Source organism: Rhamphochromis longiceps, linkage group LG4 (assembly GCF_057381845.1).
Source record: "Rhamphochromis longiceps isolate RC_006_pf linkage group LG4, R_longiceps_female_GT1.1, whole genome shotgun sequence".
Taxonomy (NCBI): domain Eukaryota; kingdom Metazoa; phylum Chordata; class Actinopteri; order Cichliformes; family Cichlidae; genus Rhamphochromis; species Rhamphochromis longiceps.
In genome coordinates this window covers 34830337-34850286 of record NC_140560.1, presented here as the reverse complement: position 1 = coordinate 34850286, position 19950 = coordinate 34830337, and positions in this window count along the sequence as shown.

The window sequence follows — 19950 nt, the reverse complement described above, 5'->3', positions numbered from 1 at the left end:
AATGTCCTACCAATTTGTGGTTGAGTTGTTGCCATTCCCAGTTGGTTCCACTTTTAACAACTGGATTTGTTGCGGGAAATTCTCCCTTCCTGGAATTCACCGACCTCCTGAGAGCGACCCATTCTTTCACAAATGTTTGTAGGAGCAGTCTGAATACCTAGGTGCTTGATTTTATACACTTGTGCCTATGAAGTGATTGGAACACCTGAATTCAATGATTTGGATGGGTGAGCTATTACTTTTGGAGATATAGTGTATATCACAAAGGTTAATCGGGTATTTTACTTCAAACACCAGCCCCAAAATACTCTGTGGATCCATATTCTCTGATGTTAATATTTGCTGCCTTCTTTTCTTTTTTTCAGTCTTAAGTCTAATAAAAATGTAGTGCGATAAACTTAAAATAAGCTGAGATCTTGTTATATGTATTTTCTGACTATGTGAGTGATTAACTGATAAAATAAATGGAGGCATTAATTAAAGTGATCATTAGTTGAACCCATAGAAACCAGAGTGACCATTTTAAAAGCAATATCAGAAGTTTGGCTAAAAACAGATTTTGTTTTTGCATTTTTTACAAAGAGCATCATTCAGCATCAGAGAAATGACGTCTGTTTTGGAGACCGGTAAGAATGAATGTGTGAACTCGCCTCCGTTTCATTGAAAAGATGAGGACTGTCACAATAAATCATTGAATCTGTCATCTGTCTGAGAGCCTTGAGGCTTTGAGAGATGCAGAGTGCATCTATTTCATCTCATTTTAAGTCGTTACTGATCATAAGCAGGCCAGCCAAGGAGCTAACGAGAATAAAAGGAGTTCACGTCCCAAGGCGCTAATGCTTCAAACTCCGAGCAAATGAGCATGAAACTGCATCAGTGGTATTGTGCATCTGAGCTCTCAGCTCTTGTTATATTTGCAAGGGAAGATGTTTTTTGTTGCCGTGGAAGATTTCGACAAACCTCCAGTCCGATCTGCTGCTGTGACATCAAATTTAAAGATCTTATCCAGGGTTACTCACGCAGGAGTATAAATAGAGTGACTGCAAGCTATGTAGGCCTACTGCAGGAGAATTAATGTCCCTGCTTGGACAAGTCCGGGTCCCCCAGGTCTCCCTCCACAGTAGAAAAGAGCAGAAATAATTCATAAAAGAAACTATGAGATCTATACTTGTTAGGATTTCACGCTGGTAGAATCCAGATTAGAGAAAGTAACAGGATAGCACTGCTGCGTCTGCTGGCCATCTTAGGGGGAGATTACGCAGGTGAATCTCTTCCCATTGTTATTTTCCCTCAATTTTAACAGCAAGAGTCGGATTTTGTTGCCAGCAGCTGAAAAACAACTTGCCTTGGGAAACTCGCATCAGACAGCAGAGAGGATGGAGAGTCAGTCCACAGTCCTTTTCTGGTTTTTATTGTGCTTCTGCTGTTTTGTGTGATGTATCGCTTCGGGGACAGCGAGGGTATTGCTGCACCGAGAAGAAGAAAAACAACAACAAATAGGAGTGTAGCAATATTAAGGGTCTATGATTCGATTTGGATTGTGAGGCAATGAGGCAGAACAATCATATTTACTCTGCAGGCTGTGAAGGAAGGAAACAGAGGATTTTAATTAAATGCAGTGAAAACATTCTTTATACCCTCTGGCCAGGAAAGAACAAACATTTGGAGAACTGAGAAAACAACCAACCTATGGAATTTCAGTATTCTGCACCCAGCCTGCTCCCTCCATCCATAAAGTTGAGCGAGCGACAGAGAGAGCAAAAGAGAGAGAGGGGCAGGTTTTTAATGTATTGCAAGACCCAGGTTCAAAGTTCAACTGTGTCTCTTAGAAACAACATTCATGGATTGTGAAACAGTTTCCCAGACTCCTCTGTGCCACCAACATTATTGCCAGCTGGCAACATTTTTTAATAATTGAAGCATTAATTTTACATGTGATGAAACAAAGCCATGGCATTTAAAAATTAAACATGATTCTCTATTTTCTGATCTGTTTTGCATATTGAGCTCCTGCTATATCCTGTGAATGGAAGGAATCAACTGAAGCCGTTAACAGAGAAACAGCTTTAAACAAGTACACCGTCAGAAGACCAAAATTAAATGCAAACACACAGACAAAGAAATATTTCTCTGTTGGCTTATTTGATGATCAGTGTAGCTGCCGTCATAGGCAACTCTCGCATTTAAGTTCATTTTATTAGATATGTAAGGTTGAAACAATTAGTAGTTGAAATATTAAGAAATAAATCAATAGTAATTCATGTTTTGTTCATTGGATTTATATGTTTAAATGTGTTATTTTTACTAATTGTGCAATTAGATAGGAACCTTTTCTATAGTTCCGTCTGTTGTTGCTAAGAGGGTATTTTTGGCTGGCACACTCAGCAAGCTAATTGAGACGAGCCACGAGGTTTGCACGTCCACAGTAAGATAGTAAATAGTAAGATAAATAAAAGAGTGCCTTTTTTGGACCTCCCCACGATGTAAGGATTAAAGTTTTATTCCCTTTGAGTGAGGCCAATGAGGTAAATGTTTTCTTTTGTTTATTTTCGTTGTATGTAAATATGCTAGTGTTGCGTGATATTCTAGTGCAATTACCGCAGTGTGAGGTGTAATGTGTATTTTATTGATTGTTTTGTTGGAATGTTTCGCCATATATAATGCTTAGGGGCTTTATTAAGAATATTCATTTAAGTTTGTATTTCTTTTTAGTTCTGACGGCATTGTATCGGCTGTGGTTGGACATCATTACAAGTTAAGGCATGTCGAAGAATCCTCCTGTCCGAAATAAATGTCAGTTAAAACACAAGGAACAAGTTGAGCTTTATTACGACTCGAGGGGAGTAACAATCAGAGTCATAGTTAAAGGTTCGGAGGGCCTGAGGAATGTTTTGACATTTCAAAATGGGAGTAGCTGCCATAGAATGTACATAACCACTATAATCTCTCATTCCTCCCAGCATCCACTGCACTCGCAAACAAGAGCTTAGCACTTTTGAAAAGGTCCGGCGCCACATCGTCGTGCACCTGTATGTTTGCCAGATTTGTATCATGACAAATTATTGTATTATCTTTTATTTTTTGATGGGTTTTATAATGCAAATGCAGCTACATATAGTACTGTTTGTCCAAGAGAAATTTCCTGTGTGAGACAATAAAGTTTATTCTTATCTTACCTTAAAAAAGCTGGACTCAGTTTCCATATCTAGAAAGTGAAGCGCCTTAAACCTGCATTCTTTCAAATGACCAGCAGGTGGCAATTCCAGTGGTTACCAAAAGAGTTGCTGTTATGTAGAAGTTTATGGGGAAACAACCCTCAGCACACTTTCTCAGTGACATTAGTAAACATTTTCCTGATTGGTTCATGTCTTACTGAATACAACATGATGTTCATTTCATAATTTATGACGCTCATCTACAGAGACAACAAGCTTGCAACTTCTCTCGGTTTCCTCATTCAGATGCGCCCAGTTCTTGTGATGTTTGCTTTCAAAGAGCTCCAGCAGTGATTGCAACAGCAACACTTCAGCTCACCAACACGTCAAGGGGGCTACATCCATCTTTTATATGCAGTCTATGTGTAAACTTCACATGCTTTGCTGCACCCCACACGGACCATCCAGAAATCCGAACCACCATATGTCGCTGTGCAGCAGTAAAAGTTTTTGTAGCATGTAGTAAAATTTAAACCAAGGACACAGCATTGGATTTATGGACAGGCTGAGATTATATCACCACACTATTCAATGATAATAAGCCTCGACCAATTCATCACCACAGTCAGAAGCCCTTACCTCAGCTAAAGTCTGCTCCATTCATTCCGTCACAACAGAAACAGTCTCACAGCCACATTTTTTTTCTTTCTTTCACTCCTGATCCTTTCTCGTGATAAATGAAAACGTCCCCGGTTCAGAAACAATTGGCTTCGCCGTAAATTTGTATGTCTGTTGGAAGCATTTGAATGGGTTCATTCATTTTTACTGTAAGCTGCTGTTTTGTATTCAGCAGACACGATTGTCAGGCTATGCTGTTTGTATCCACTTAACAAATGTGATCTAAATGCTGTTACTGGGGATTTGTCCTCCTGTCCGTGTAGTTCTGTCTATACTGAGCTCGGTGCCAGAAGTTCAGCTTCTTACACACAGACACAGTTAAAGGTGACGGCTGGAAGAAGGACTTTAGAAAACAACCAAGCTGCAATATTTTCTCTGTCACCGTGCATTGTGTTGCAGAACAATGTCTTGTACTGGTATACCGCAGCTCGTAGTGAGGACAAAGAGACCAATGACACTAAATATTTATCTGTAAAAAAATAAATAACACAATGAATTGAAGTATGAGAGCCAGCAGTTTGGAAAGGCTCACTGAGACCTTTGTGCAAAAACGAAATCAATAGAAATCTAAACCCAACTGAAACTAGCAAATACAAACCAGGTGCACAGGTGGCAGCTGTTGTCATATGTACTGCACCAAAAGGCACCACAAACAGAGTCCAGAGGTCCAGTTCAGTGATTTAAAGCAAGACAGGTGAAGTCGAGCAAACAGATCTCACCTACCGCTGCTTTTCAATCAAAGCAGCCAGACCCTGGAATATTTATTCACTGTGCAGTTATTATGAAGCGAGAAACTATCCATAGTGACCAGAAAGATTCTTGGTTGCCAAGCTGTAGCCATGGTTTGAATGATGAGCAGTTTTAACATGGGAGTCTGTGGGAACTGACTCACTTTTTTAAGCTGATGTAGCCACTGGGTTTTCATACTTACATGTTGACTTCAGGTTGTCATTTGATCATCGAGCAGATAAATAAAATCCTAGAATTTCATTCACCAAAGCTGAAGCCCTCATTTCTGGGTAGTCTCTACGACACAGTAGCTCATATTCAAATATTTCCATTAAAAATGCACAAAAAAAAAGTTCAGTGACTCGTAGTAACTGAGGGGAGGCCCAGCCTAGACCAACTGGATACAACCGAACTGGCTGAGTCAGAACCAGTGTTGAGGTCGTTACACCAAGAATGTAATTTATTACACATTACTTGTTAATTTTCCTACAAGTAATTCAATACGTTACATAATTGTCAGAAAAAGCAGCTTGTTGCACAACTAGTTACATCACTTTAACGTTACATGACCTGAAATGCACTGCTACATAATGACAAAAAGGTCTATCCTAATCAGGAAACACAAATTATCTTTCTTATAGAGTAACATATGAACATAAAACCAACAACAAGAACAAAACTGGGGCTTCAGTCCTGACTGCTCGATGCTTCTTTTGTTGAAGATCAGGCTCTGCTGGGCTGAAGCATACAGCTGACTCTGGGGTCTCGGCTAGCTTTGTGTTAGCACACTGTCTGTGCAGATGCTTGCAAAAGGCAGATGTTCTGTCAACAATATGAAGCAGCTGTTTCTGTCCTGGATGCAGTTTGCACTTTAACTTTACGCTCTTGTTTTGTTGTAAAATTTAAAAAATAATGTTCGTTTCACCGCTCCTCAAAAGCTGTAAACATTTCCTCCTCCGGGCACACCAACCAAACTGTAGCACAGTGTTTGACATTATTGTAACTTTCGAATAATTCATGAATTTAGTACAGTAAGGTATTGCATTACTGTGTTAGTGAAAAATGTAATGTGATTAACATGGTCAGTAATCCAGAATAGTCACATCCCCGACTCCTGTATCCAGATGGATGAAAATTCACCTCCTGCAGAGTTAATGAAGGAGGAAAATGTTGAAACAAATAAAAACTTCAGTGTTCATTTTTCACCCCTTGGGTTTCTGGTCTAGCTTTTCTTTCTGTAGCTACAATTTACAGATGTCCCATAAACATTTCACATGCAGACAATCATTTTGGAAAGAGGACAGTTTTAAGCACACGTTCACTGAAAGCATTTATGAGGCTGTGCAGAACGGGCAGATTGAGGGTTGCAGTTTTCTCAAGAATCGTTAATCCCAAACAGCATGAGTCTGACTGAAGTTCTTTCCTCACTGACAAAAAATACATGAAACTACAAAAAAAGAGCTTGTCCTGCTAGCTGTGTGAGAATCGTTTTGTGTTTTAGAAAACATCAGACTGATTTAATGTTGCCAGAACATTTTGGTTGGCTCACATTTCCTTACACAGCCTCCAAAGCTCTGTTTGAGTTTGGTGTGGTGATGGTAAACATTAGAGTAAGGCGACATAGATGATGCATTAATGTTAATGAATGTCCTTACAAAGATAACCAACTATGATTCCTACAAATACGTCAACGTGTTTACGGAAGCGGTTGTGGGATTCATCGGGAAACTAGCGGATGATACCGTGGAGACAAAGACTATCACAACGTTTCCCAACCAGAAGCCGTGGGTGGATAAAACCATCCGCAACGCTCTGAGTGACCCGTACAAAGCCGCGTCATATAACGTGCGGAGGGCGGTGAAAGAGGCGAAGCAGCGCTACGGGAGGAAACTAGAGTCACAACTCCAACAGAGTGACTCTAGGAGCCTGTGGCGGGGACTAAGGACAATAACAGACTATAAAGCACCAACAACCGGTATGACGAACGCGGCCGTGACTCTGGCAGACGAGCTGAACACTTTCTATGCTCGCTTCGAGGCTGCAGCTAAGGTCTCCAACAATGCTAGTGTTAGCGGCGCTAACGGCTGCAGACAGGAAGATACTGCCAGCACCGGAAACGTGCTCGTCATCTCCGAGCATGAAGTAAGGAGAGCCTTCAAGAGAGTGAACACCAGGAAAGCAGCAGGACCAGACGGCATCCCAGGTCGTATCCTCAGAGACTGCGCATACCAGCTAGCTCCTGTGTTCACTGAGATATTCAACATCTCTTTATCTCAGTCGGTGATCCCCACATGCTTCAAAGAGTCCATCATTGTTCCTGTCCCGAAGAAACCCCACCCTGCTTCTCTCAATGACTATCGCCCTGTAGCCCTCACCTCAGTAGTGATGAAGTGCTTTGAACGCCTGGTCAGAGACTTCATCATTTCTTCACTACCAGACACACTAGACCCACTACAGTTCGCTTACCGTCCAAATCGTTCCACAGACGATGCCATCTCTCATCTCCTCCACACATCACTCACTCACTTGGACACTAGAAGGGGGAATTATGTTAAAATGCTCTTCATAGACTACAGCTCTGCATTTAACACCATAATTCCCTCCACACTCACCACCAAGCTGGAGCATCTGGGACTCAGCTCATCTATGTGTCAGTGGATCTCCAACTTCCTAACTGGCAGACCACAGGCAGTAAGGATGGGCGGACATGTCTTAGCCTCCACCACTCTCAGCACTGGAGCCCCCCAGGGGTGTGTTCTGAGCCCCCTGCTGTACTCTTTGTACACATGACTGTGTGGCCACTACCAGCTCCACCACCATCATCAAGTTTGCTGACGACACCGTCGTGGTGGGCCTGATCTCTGATAACAACGAGACGGCCTACCTGAAGGAGATTAGGAATCTGGAGAACTGGTGCCAGAGGAACAACCTCCTTCTAAACGTCAGTAAGACAAAGGAGCTGATAGTGGACTTCAGCACTAAGCAGGAGAGGAACTACCAGACCCCCGTCATCAACGAGTGCCCAGTGGAGAGAGTGGACAGCTTCAAATACCTCGGAGTTCACATCACGCAGGACCTGTCATGGTCCTGTCACATCAACACCGTGGTGAAAAAGACCCGACAGCGTCTCTACCACCTCAGACGCTTGAGAGACTTCCAACTGCCCTCCAAGGTGCTCAGGAACTTTTACTCGTGCACCATAGAGAGCATCCTGGCGGGAAACATCTTAACCTGGTTCGGGAACAGCACCATGCAGGACAGACGAGCTCTACAGAGGGTTGTGCGGTCAGCTGAGCGCACCATCCGCTCCGAGCTCCCTGACCTGCACTCAATCTACAGCAGGCGGTGCTGGACCAAGGCCAGGAAGATGGTGAAGGACCTCAGCCATCCCAACAACAGACTGTTCTCTCTGTTGAGGTCAGGAAAGCGATTCCGCTCCCTGAAGACCAACACAGAGAGACTGAGGAGGAGCTTCTTCCCGCAGGCGATACGGTCTCTCAATCACACCACCACACAGTACTGACCCACACATATGGTTCTTACACACACACTGGACTTTCTGGACTTTGGTTTTGCACAACACTGGTCACTATATTCTTCATTTCCGGTTAATACTTGTACAGCTGCTGTTATTGTGTATATATTTATTTATATTTAGATTTCTTCATACATTCTTATATAGTTCTATATTGTGTATTTTGTTGTACAGTTATTTTATTTTCAACTTTAATTTATATATTTATCTTTATCTTATTCTCCCAGTTAAATTTACCCTTCATTCTAATTTGTGTTGTACAGTTATTTCATTTTTAACCTTAATTTATATTTTATTCCTTCCTAGTTAAATTTACCCTTTTTAATTTTTCATATTTATTTCCTTTCTTATTCATAGCCTTTTCCTTTTTTGTTTTCTTTAGGTCACAAGCAGTTGTCCAAGCATTTCACTACATATCGTACTGTGTATGACTGTGTACGTGACAAATAAAAATTTGAATTTGAATTTGAAATAAAGTGATGAGAGCAGCATTTACTTTTTGGCCAAAATATGGAAATCGCTTCTCCAAACAACTTCAGACATTTACTGATTTCTCCAGTTGATGATGCATCACTGCTTTTCTTTGTAGTCACGTTATTTCCACTGACTTTGTGCACCAATAAAGTCATTTTGCCCCCCTTTGTGGTCAACTTTATGGTTTTTTGCTCACTTTGTCCGTACTCCTGTCGTTCAGGAATCTTGGCCACGATACAAAACTTCCCTTTTAAGTGTGAATGTTATACAAAAATTTAAACCCTTTCATATTCCCGTTTTCATACTTATCATCTGAAAACTCTGGTATAGTAAATCCCTGTGGTAATCTCTTTTAGTCTGACAAAAGCACAGAACAGCACAGCTTTTATGCTGAAACAGTGTGTCCGATCAGATTTGCAAACACGCTCAAAAACAACTTCCCATTAAACTCTGCTGTTTGCACAGTTTGAGAAGAAGAAAAACAGGCATGCATCTTAATATAAAAAACATATAAAGGTGTGAATGTTCACAATGTGCTCTTTACCGTCTTGTCAGTAGAAAAAGGGGGGCTGACATCAAGATGAGGTCTTAATTATCTCCAGACTTCTTAAATCAACCTTTCACTTATGTCGCTGTTTAAGAAGATAAAGCAAATCCGTCTCTGTCTGCCCACCTTCCCCGAGGGGGCTGCGTTTATCTCCTCACAGCATCTCCACACAGAAGCCACTGCAGAGTGTGATTATGCTTTTCTTCTCTGCACAGCTGGATTGAAATGTTGTCAGCCTTTTTCACCCGGCTTTACGGGCAATGGCAGAATTTGAGCAGCTCACTTCACTGCCGATTAGCATTTGTGAGAGAAAAGGGAAATTCTTGCATTCCTCTTTCTGGAGAGCTTATTACCCAAGGACACCCATTCGTGTTCATTCAGCAAAACCGAAATTTCCCAATCACAGCCCTCTTATTTTAAAAAGCGGGGGAAATCTTCTACCACCTCAGGATAACAAGGACACAGTACGACGAGGCGCAGATTTTCCTTCTCCTTATTACATGTGTGAGGTGACATCAAGAAGCGAGGGAAGCCTGCCTCTGAAGCACGAATGCAGCAGGACTGCACGCTGGCCTGCAGGGAAATCAAAGCTGCGGAGATGGACGTGGAAGCTGAAGGCTAGTGGGTTTGAAAATGAAGAGATGTGCGATGTGGGACCACTCGGGATAATTGGAGCTCCTTAACAACGTGCCAAAGGAAAGATGGAACAGGACCGGCAACATGGGGCTCCTCGTTCAATCTGCCTGGTCATAACTTTCAGTTTTATCCCAAAAAGATCTCATCTTTCATCTAAATCACCTTCATAAAATTCCGGCTGTTGTTCTCCTCATCCTACCTGCAGCACCCTGCTGAGGTGAAATGTTTCTTTATATTTAAAAAATTCTATCAGTATGCATTTAATTATAACATTGTCCGGTGCACGTTTGATAAATCTAGCATACAATTATGTGTTATTTTTGCATACAAATGACACTTAATGTGTGCACAGGGCAAGAAGATTTCCATGCACACATTAGCATGGAGGCCCTGTATCTTCTTTAAATGTTTGTCATAGCATCACACTGACAAACCACCTACAGATATCCAGCACACGAGGGTTGCTCCACAGCACATCAGTCTCCATAGACGTCCATTAAAATGCATGTTTACAGCCTGTTTGTAGCCTCTATGGATAGTTTTCTCCTTCATCGCAGCTCCACAAGGGCTGATCTTTTATAACTCATCCTTCTTGGATGCTGGACTTAAGACCCTGGCACTTTGGCCAGAGCTGCCTGTAACTGGAATCAATCAGCTGCTGTCTGCTAGGAACTTACCTCCACTAACTTGAATCACAAAACAGAACCTCTCTGCAGTGTTTGTGCCTTTTGGGGCATTTTTAATGCAATTTCCTGACAAATAATATGGCTTCATGTGAGGTACCGCCAGTCTGAGAAGTTTGTGCTTCAGTTTTGGTGAGTGAAATTCGAGGATTTTAATCTAGTTTTTATTTTGTTGTGGCCCCGGGGCCTCTTGCGATGATGCTCTATCTATTCTGTGTTGCAGGAACTGCTATTTGGAGCTGAGTGCAGAGCATCTATTTAAACTACTCCTTCCTGTGGACCTGCAGCTGACACTTCCTGTGTCGCTGTCTGTGCCATTTCCACACACTTAGTTTTATATTTGACAGCACGGCCAAACTGGGCTTCACTCCACTAATGACTACTAACTCATGCACTTCATGTTTAGTCCCATTAAGTCAGTTCTGGCCAGTAAACCTACAAAGCAGTAAGGAGATAGTTTATTAGTCTGTCACAGTCCATACAGCCATAAACTGCAGCCATACAAGTTAACAGAGTTTTCAAGCATTGGCTGAAAACATAGCACTCCACTGTTCATCCATATATGGGGTCGCTCTGTTTGTTACAATACTAAGGTTATCGCCTTTCTATAATTACACAAAGCCAAAACTAGAAAAAAAAGCATCAAAAACTGAAGATTCAGAGCACTTTGAAGCTAAACTCTCAATCTGAAGACATTAAATCTTGAATGCAGGCTTGCTTGAACACATGTGCTTGAAGGGCTGGATTAAAAAAACTTCAGCAGAAGTAAGCGAAGGTTAAAAAGGTGGTACAAGAGTACGGACCATTCACAGTTTAGAAAGAGTCAATAGGAGAAGGGGTCAATCAGTGGTCACTCGCCAGCAGTGCGTCACTACTAAAGTGTAAGAATGTGATACCTGTGTATGTGGTGCAAAAGGGAACAGATTTCAGGACTTTTTGTTCCCAGTTTAGCAGAAAAACCTTCCATGCACAGCATCTCATCTCCCTCCACGAAGTGTGAAACTTTAAAGTGTTGTGTACTCGTGTACAGAGCGAGTACAAATAGCTCTTAATGACCTTTAGAAAGGAGCGCGGCTTTCTATCTCTCAAACTCCATTACTGTACTCTATCCGCCTCGACCGAGCTTCATTAAATGCTTCTGTGTAAGACATCTGATTACCTCCTGAGCCTCATTCCAGCACACGATGACCTGGTCCCACAAGCTTTCCTTCACAATAATACTGTATTGACTTTCAAGTAACTTAAAGAAATTACAAGGTCTTCTGTTGACTGCAACACATTTTTAACCCCCGATAGGCTCATAAAAGCCTTAAAAAAACAATTCAGAAACTGTCCAATTTACAAGAGGCTCTATAAAGTGCTAAAACTAACTCTCTGATTGCTATTGTGTGTGCATGTGTGGCGGCAGATGTCAAATTTTCCTGTTGTAGCAGAATTTGGTGCTTATAAAGCTGTTAAACATTTGTTCCCCTTGAGAGCTTATCTCTTTTTTATTTACTGTTTTTGCATGCAGGCAGATAACCAGAGGTTTTTAGGACATTTGGAGACCCGTGATCAATTTATGCCACCATTTTTTTAACAATCAACCTCACTAACATCCCACAAAATACTGCAAATAGTCCCATTTTGTTGTATTTTCAATTTAAACTGCTGAACTCTTTACAGTTGTTGTCCAGTGACAAATCCCCTTTGGTCAGTCCAAGTAAGAGATGATTTGCACAAGTACGAATGGAAAACGAGAAAACTGTAAAAAGACTTAAAACTATTAACAAGCATGAAAACTGTAGTTTAAGATGCTTCATATCACCTGTGATGCACTTTTTTTTAGCAAGTGCGAACATCCCTATAAAGGCTGAAATTTCGTCAGTTAGCTGGTGTGGAACATTCAGGTGCGTTAGCACAGTACCACAATCTTACCAGAAGAAAAACAAGGAGCTACATCTTAGGTGTGAATTTTGGAACAACACCTAAACGTGGAGATGTTTGTCCGTAATCCACAGCACCACATTTGAAGAAACTCAAACATGTCATATCAGCACAAACTTCACCGCGATGGTGGAGGAGCGATGATTCGAGTTTGTGTTGCGGCCACGACACCTGGGCACCTTTCAGTCATTGAGTTGACCTTGAACTTCTCTCTGCTGCATCGATCCTTTTATTGTTGCTACATGTTTGAATTAACTTAGAACAGGTCGGCATCAGCCGTGAACGAATTAGAAAGCTCTTCCATCCTGCAGCAATATTTGATGATGGGCCTCTTAAACTATAGTTTGAGCCTGAAGGTCGAAATCATTTTGTCGCCCACCTTCTTCACACCTATTATCCTGTTATTCCAAAAACAGCACGGCACTAATGACAGCTGTGTTTCCTGTAGTTGTGTCCAGAAATCCAAGATGCACAAAGAAGCAGCTTTTTTTAACTGTGTAAATGTGAATGGAACGAAGCCATCATCACTGTTTTTTAAATACATCCGTACTCTTCTTGCTACAAGTCATAATGTCTCCTGCAGAAAAGGACTCATTCTGAGATAATATGGTTTTGTTCTGCAGATGTGTTCCCTGTTTTCTCTCGACTGCTGCCAGCTGCTTCCTCAGAATGGACATCGTGACATCGTCTATGCTCAAAACACCTGGATGGAGAGCACTGAATGGCTGTTTTGATTTGCAATTTGTTATTATTCTTCTCCTGTCTGATTTCAGTTCACAGACACACATCCACAATCCTCCAGATAATTGCTACAAGCCAGTGAGCAGTCGGGCACTGGCAGTCTCTTCATCCAACTGCAGCAACAAAATCCGTCCTGTTTTTTCTATAAGCAGTAGCCAAAGCCGCGTTTGAGTCTTTTCCTTGCAGAAGTGTTTTTATGCCACCAGGTATAACAATTTGGCTTTTAACTTCTTCATAAGCCAAACGGTTATAAAGAAGTGATGCTTCAGCCTTGCGTGTGTATTTTCTCTAATTCTTTTGCAGAAAATAAACCACATTTCTTGTCTTGCTGGCCTTTGTTTTCTCTCCTTTCTTTGCTTAATAACCACGTGGCATTCTCAGCATTTTTCCCCTACCCTCATGGATATATGCCATAGATTAACCCCACTGCAGCGTGCTGTTTGTTTTTTGGAAATGTCCAGTGCAGACTTTGTGCATTTTTAGTGTCACCTGACCTCGTATTCACAGCAAAGAGTCTTCAGCTCTAACGAGTGGAATTGTAGTGTTTTATGTCACTAATTAGTAGGAATTTGTGCATTCTCTGCATTGCACTCATACTGCTGGCATTAGCTTATGATATAAGACTACAGCCATCCATATATCCTATTTCCTTATCCAGTTTAGGGTCATGGGGGCGCTGGAGCTTCTCACAGCTGCTGCAAAAGGCCTAAAATATAGAGACAAACAACCATCCACTCTCACATTCACACCCATGAGCAATTTAGAATTAGCAGTTATCTCAGTATGCCTATCTGTGGACTGTGGGAGGAAGATACACATAACTCCACCCATTCCAGTCGATTCAAACCAATCGTCTGCTGCTGGATCGTCTTGGAGTATGGTGTGAATCCCAATTACTGCACCACCATGCTGTCCGCATCCCTACACCTCATCCAGATGTGGTCACTTGTGGCTTTAAAAACCTTTGAAACCTGAAGTTGACGTTTCAAAATGAACGTCATGGTGGCTAAAGCCATCTTTATGTCAATGTTTGTTCATACTGTTGATGTCTGTGTGCATGTGGGCTCAGGCCATTGTCTACGTATATTATTCTTGTTACCACTTTAAGTAATTTTATTGTTAAATTTTATATTTTTATGGATGATGCACCAATCGGAGACCACTTTCAATTTCATTGTACCTGTGACAATAAAAATAAAGACATTCTATTCTATTCTATTCTATTCTATTCTATTCCATAATACTGGTTTATATTCAGATAATAATAAACAGAGACAGGGAGATAAAGTGACAAAGGTCCTGCGTTTGTCTTACACAAAAAGAACCTATGGCATTATTACGCTGAAAATTTAAACTGTTTTAGTAAACAAATGAGGTTTAAATAGCTGCTAAATGGGCCTAGTTCATTCACTTTACTAAATGGGATTAAATAGGATTTTATAAGCCACTATGAGGCCATTATAGATTTTCATTAAGTGATACAGGCGCATCATTAAAAAGGGAAAAGTTATTAGGGTTTCTTGCAAAAACGGAGACATGCTGTAGGAATGAGCCACTGCGGTCTGATTTGGGCTTAAATGACATTTTACAGCAGTTTTCACAGCAGTGGGGTCTGACTGATGCAGGAGAACATCGCAGACTTCCAGGTTTAGAATTAAGATCAAAGCATTATAATCAATTTTGTTACTGATGGTCCAATAAATACAAAAAGAGAGAGATTATGACCTGAATATATGATCGCACAGCAAAAGCCAGCGGGCAGTGCAAACCACTAAAATAAAAAAATTAATGGGGGGTGTAAGTATGTGTGTTTCAGCAGCTAATGCCAGCGATATAATGACGGCTTATAATCTGTTAAATTATTCTTGTCCTGACTGAAGTGGCCTCTTGTCCTCCATCTGCATGGCACGAGTGGTCTCTGATGATCATGTTAAAGAAGCTAAAGAGCATCATTAAATTAAAGCCTCGCCTGTTTGTTTTTTTTTTTTTGCATCATATAGGATAGCTAGCAGTTATCTCATCATACTTGAAAACATAAAGCAGCAACTCACCTTTCTGTGATTCACATTGAACGCAAGCCCTCATGGGACATCGTTTTGAGAAGTGATGAGTAATGCATGTCAAGCATATTTTGCTGTTTCACTTCAAGCTCCTTAATCCTCAACGAGTCTTTATCTGAATGTCAAAATAACAAACTAGAAAAATACAGTTCACCTTGTAAAAACAAACATTTTTAATGTCTCCTCGTTCTGCCTGCACCAGGAAGGTGAGATTTGTGAGCCGACTGCTTGTGAATATTACAGCGGCTGATTGTTTTCTCTGCTGGGAGAAGATCTTTATTCACATGCAGGACCAGGTGAGAGCCAGTGCTTTCCGAGCCTCCCGAGGTTTCTCCCTCAGACAGTCTGTTAATGCAGCGCAGCCATGCTGGGGTGGTGAGAGAGGCTAACCCAGGCAGAACTAGATGGAATATTAATGCTCTGCGTCGCACCACCTCTCCTTTACTTGCACAAAAGCTGCTCTGCCACTTCTGAAAAAGCCATTTTCACTGTATTCGCAACATTATCAAAGGTCTGGCTCGGATCTTTGATCATAATTTTGTAGTCTTTTTTATGAGAAGGTGGGTTGAGGCTTCGGGATTTGTTCCCTCAGGCTTTAGGCCTGATCTGTAGCGGTGGATAAAGGTATCTGAGCAGAGTGGATGAAGATGAAGATGTGAGATGGCAGCTGATGGACAGTTATGTAGAAATAGCTGGTCTAATCAGCAGGGATGGATCTTCCGCCTATAATTACCGACCTGTCTGTGCGTCTGAGATGTGCCGGCCTGGACTGTGACCTCCAATCTGAGAGGCTCCGCAAACTGGTGCCTCTTTTTTCTTCACAAGTCCCCTCAGATTACCTCACACTTTGATTCCTGCCAGACCAGAACGGGGCCGCTCTCTGAATCAGCAGCCAGGCATTAAATGTGAGGAGAGGCGAGCAGGCTGCATAATTGACTCTGGATTGAAGTGGAGGATTCAGGTGGGGAGGTGTATCTGATTGGTGGTGTCCCGCTCTGTTCAGATCTGTCTCTCCTCATTCCACACCAAATAAAGTATGACAAACACGAGTAGCACAGCTGTCTGTTTGTTAGATGTTATATTTTAATGACTTCCCCTCTCACACACGAGCCACGCACGATGCAGATCCAGGGATGATAGCGAGGCTTCTACTGTCTTTTATTAGCCTTAATTTCTCACAAGTAATAATAAAAATAATCCCTCAAGGGGCTCACAAATACCTGCAACCACCTGCAGGTTTCCAAGGTAAGAGTTAATTAGCCATAGCATATTATTTGCAGATGCTACAGGCTTGACTCAACCAATTATCAAGAAATATGTTTTCTAAATCACCTCAACTAGTTTGATGCCATCTTGCAGATTGAGATCCAGTTTTTCAAATATCTAGCGTTTTAGATATAAAATGTAACAAAGGTTAACCGAGTTTATCTTGCTGCGTGCTGAATAGAAGAAAAACTACACTCTTTACAACAGCAATGTCTCTCTAGGCTGAAGGAAAAAGTAATCAGTTCTTCTCACAGAGTTTATATCGTTGGTTTGTAAAGTCTTTTTTTTTTAGTTGTTTTTCTGTTTGTTTTAGCAAAATGCATCCATAGTTGTGTGTGTAATATTACAATGCTACAGAGGTTTCTCATGTGACATTATTCACACATTGCTTGAGGAAAAATGTTTATTCCCTGACTGGTTGGCAAATAGTGGCAATTGGATTCAATCGCAAAGTGTGTTTAGCACCAAATACGATTTTTTTGGTTCCCAGCTGTTTCTTTCTTTAACATGTACACTTTCTATATATTCAAGTAAAGCTGAGGAACACAAGCCTAAGAATTTCATTACAGGTAAATGTTGCTACACTATTTATCTGTACACGACAATAAAACTTGAAACGTGTTTGTCTTCAAACATTTGCTAGCTACTAGCTGTGTAGTAGCAAAACTTGAGAAAGTGTAACACAAACCAGATTCGGGGATTTTTCACCTTCAAAGTATAAGCTGTGCTTCAAACAGTCTCCATTTTGGTTTGTGTCACAAGTCAGCGTGTTCAATGTAAACCACAGTCAACCGGGCAATCTGTTAGCAATCTGTTAGCAATGGTAAATGGTAAATGGCCTGCATTTGTATAGCGCTTTTCTAGTCCCTAAGGACCCCAAAGCGCTTCACACTACATTCAGTCATCCACCCATTCACACACACATTCACACACTGGCGATGGCAAGCTACATTGTAGCCACAGCTGCCCTGGGGCGCACTGACAGAGGCGAGGCTGCCGGACACTGGCGCCACCGGGCCCTCTGAATCTCTCTCAATCTGTTAGCAATGTTAGCAACAGCTAGGAACTTTTTTCTCCTCACCAACTGACAATGAAATACATGTTTTTCCCTAGCAACTAGTTGTTGCCACGGGTAACTGGCTGGTCTTTAGGTCTTATTCACTTAACCCTACGTTTTGACGATGATTGTCACACATCCAAAATGGCAGAAACATCATGTTATTATTGTGATTATTAAAACACCAATACTACATATTAATGCTAAGTAGTACACAAGTAAAGCGCTAGAATTTCATTTACACATTTGTTGGATAGTCTGTTGGTCCAGTTAACTGCACAGGATGACCTGCATTTAAAATGCACAACAGCTAAAACACAGCACAGTGCTCTAGTTTAGTTACTCCAATTAGTGGAGGTGAGGTCTAGCAGACCGGCACCCACCTGTCACTCATTGTGGCTAATCACACATAACTTTAAGCCTTATTGCAATTTAAAAAGTTTATCTATTTTTCTTTTAAATGCATAACTCAGAAAAATCGGATATTGACATGCTTCCCTCTAATGCTATATTCAGACAGATGATTCAGACAAATGTTTAAAATGATTCATTCATTCAAGAGAACATGAAAAAATAAGAACTTCCAGGTTAAACTTCAGGGCTTCCGTTTAAAAGTTGCTGAAACTGTAAGAAAAAGAACTGTCCAAAGTCTCGATACATGTGAGACTCTGAATGAGCTTCCTGTGGAGGATCGTTGTCCAAAGGGGTGCCTAATGAGCCAGAGATGCACATCCTCACAATCTGTGAGTCTTGGTCTCACATGGTCACCATTGTGGGAGAAACTTTGATGCCAGCAGGCTTCATTAGTAACCCACAAAGATTCCTTGATGATCTGGGTCTTTATTTTTGGCAATAGTGAAGCTAGTCCTAAAATCTAGGGGAAGGTGGTGAGGTTTGTAAAAACAAGCCTAATGATCAGAGAAGTTTGAAACAAATCTGATGTTAAGAAACTGAAAGAAAAATGTCATTTACTTTCTATCTTGTGTATTTCTATGTTGTGCTGATTTCTACTATTAGTCCAATATATTTGGCAAACAAATATTGTACTTTTTAGTTTTTTGTTTTTAATTTTGCATATCCTAAAACAAATACTTTCAAGAAGAAAAGCTTGCAATTCAGGGCAAACAGTGAAAGCCCTGGTTGTCTAGTGAAGACTAAAAATAAATATCAATCAAAATCAAAGTGAAAGCAATCAGTATTCTTCCCTGCGAGCTTCTGTCATTGCCTGCTTGCATCCATTCTTTAATTTACTGCAGTTTAAAAAAAATACAAATAATTGGGAAAGAAAAAGGAATGAATGAATACCACTGCAGTCACTCACACAGGGTAAAAAGAGAGCTGGCGAAATCTCGGGTAAATCCATTTGAATCATGTCTTCAATATTCATTTGTGGTGGTCCACTGCTGGTCAAGTGATGATTAGGTCCATCAATCCACCATTTTGACTCTGCAATGCTTATGTCAAAACCCAATTATGCCCCCTTTCTGCTTATCACGCGTGCCTCCTATGATAGAAGCGGCCTCAGTGGTGGCAAAGGCCTCTAAATGGACTCAGAAGGCTCAGGAGCAATGCATCTTCATCTCACTGCTTCACACTCCAGAAAATAGGCTAATCGCAGACCCACCGCTCAAGTCACTAATCTCCGAAAACTCACAATTACTTCATGGTTCTGGCAACTGTCTAATGAAAGAGGAGGGGATCCTTTTAGGAAGTTCATCTGTTCTAACTGTTGCCTTGAATTTAGAGCAGAATCACAAGTGATGGAAATGTTGACAATTTTAACCTAGACACAAAGGTAAAACTGTCATACAAGAAAAAGGGTTGCGGGAGAACAAGGCAGTGGTAAATGTCTTCTCGGAGGGCAAGTTCGCTGTAATTGAAAAGTCAGACCTCTGAAACCAAAGTTCATTCATGCCTGCAGACTGTATGCGCCTCGTGTCATACGTCAAATCAAAAGGCAACTTTTAAAAAAGCCAAACTACAGTTTCATAGTGAGCCAGCACCTTTAGTGTAGTTTCTAACAATGCACCCGACCCTTCTGGTGTCTCAGTACTTTTCCTCTGCTGTGAGCAGAGGAGATTCCTGCAGCCGCCCCTCCCTCCAGTGGCAAAAGATAATAGCCCATCTCTTCATGAGGCTTATTACCATGATTTTTCCTTTAGGCCACAGTAACGGGTACCTCGAAGCTCTGATGGCTCACTGAAGCCCCCATGTGGACCTGTGTGGAAATATTCAACATACCCCTCGTAAAGTATCCTGGTATCTTATTAATTTTCAAACATCATCTGACGCTGAAAGAATGGATTTCTTTGTTAAAGCCTTTCTAATCATTTCTATTTATTTCTATTACATTGTACTGTTCATTGATCCCCAGCTTCTCCAATCAGCCTTTTGAAGTGTTCTTGGGCAAGACACCGAACATCTGCACCTTTTGGCATTTCAGTGTGTGATAAATGACTTCAA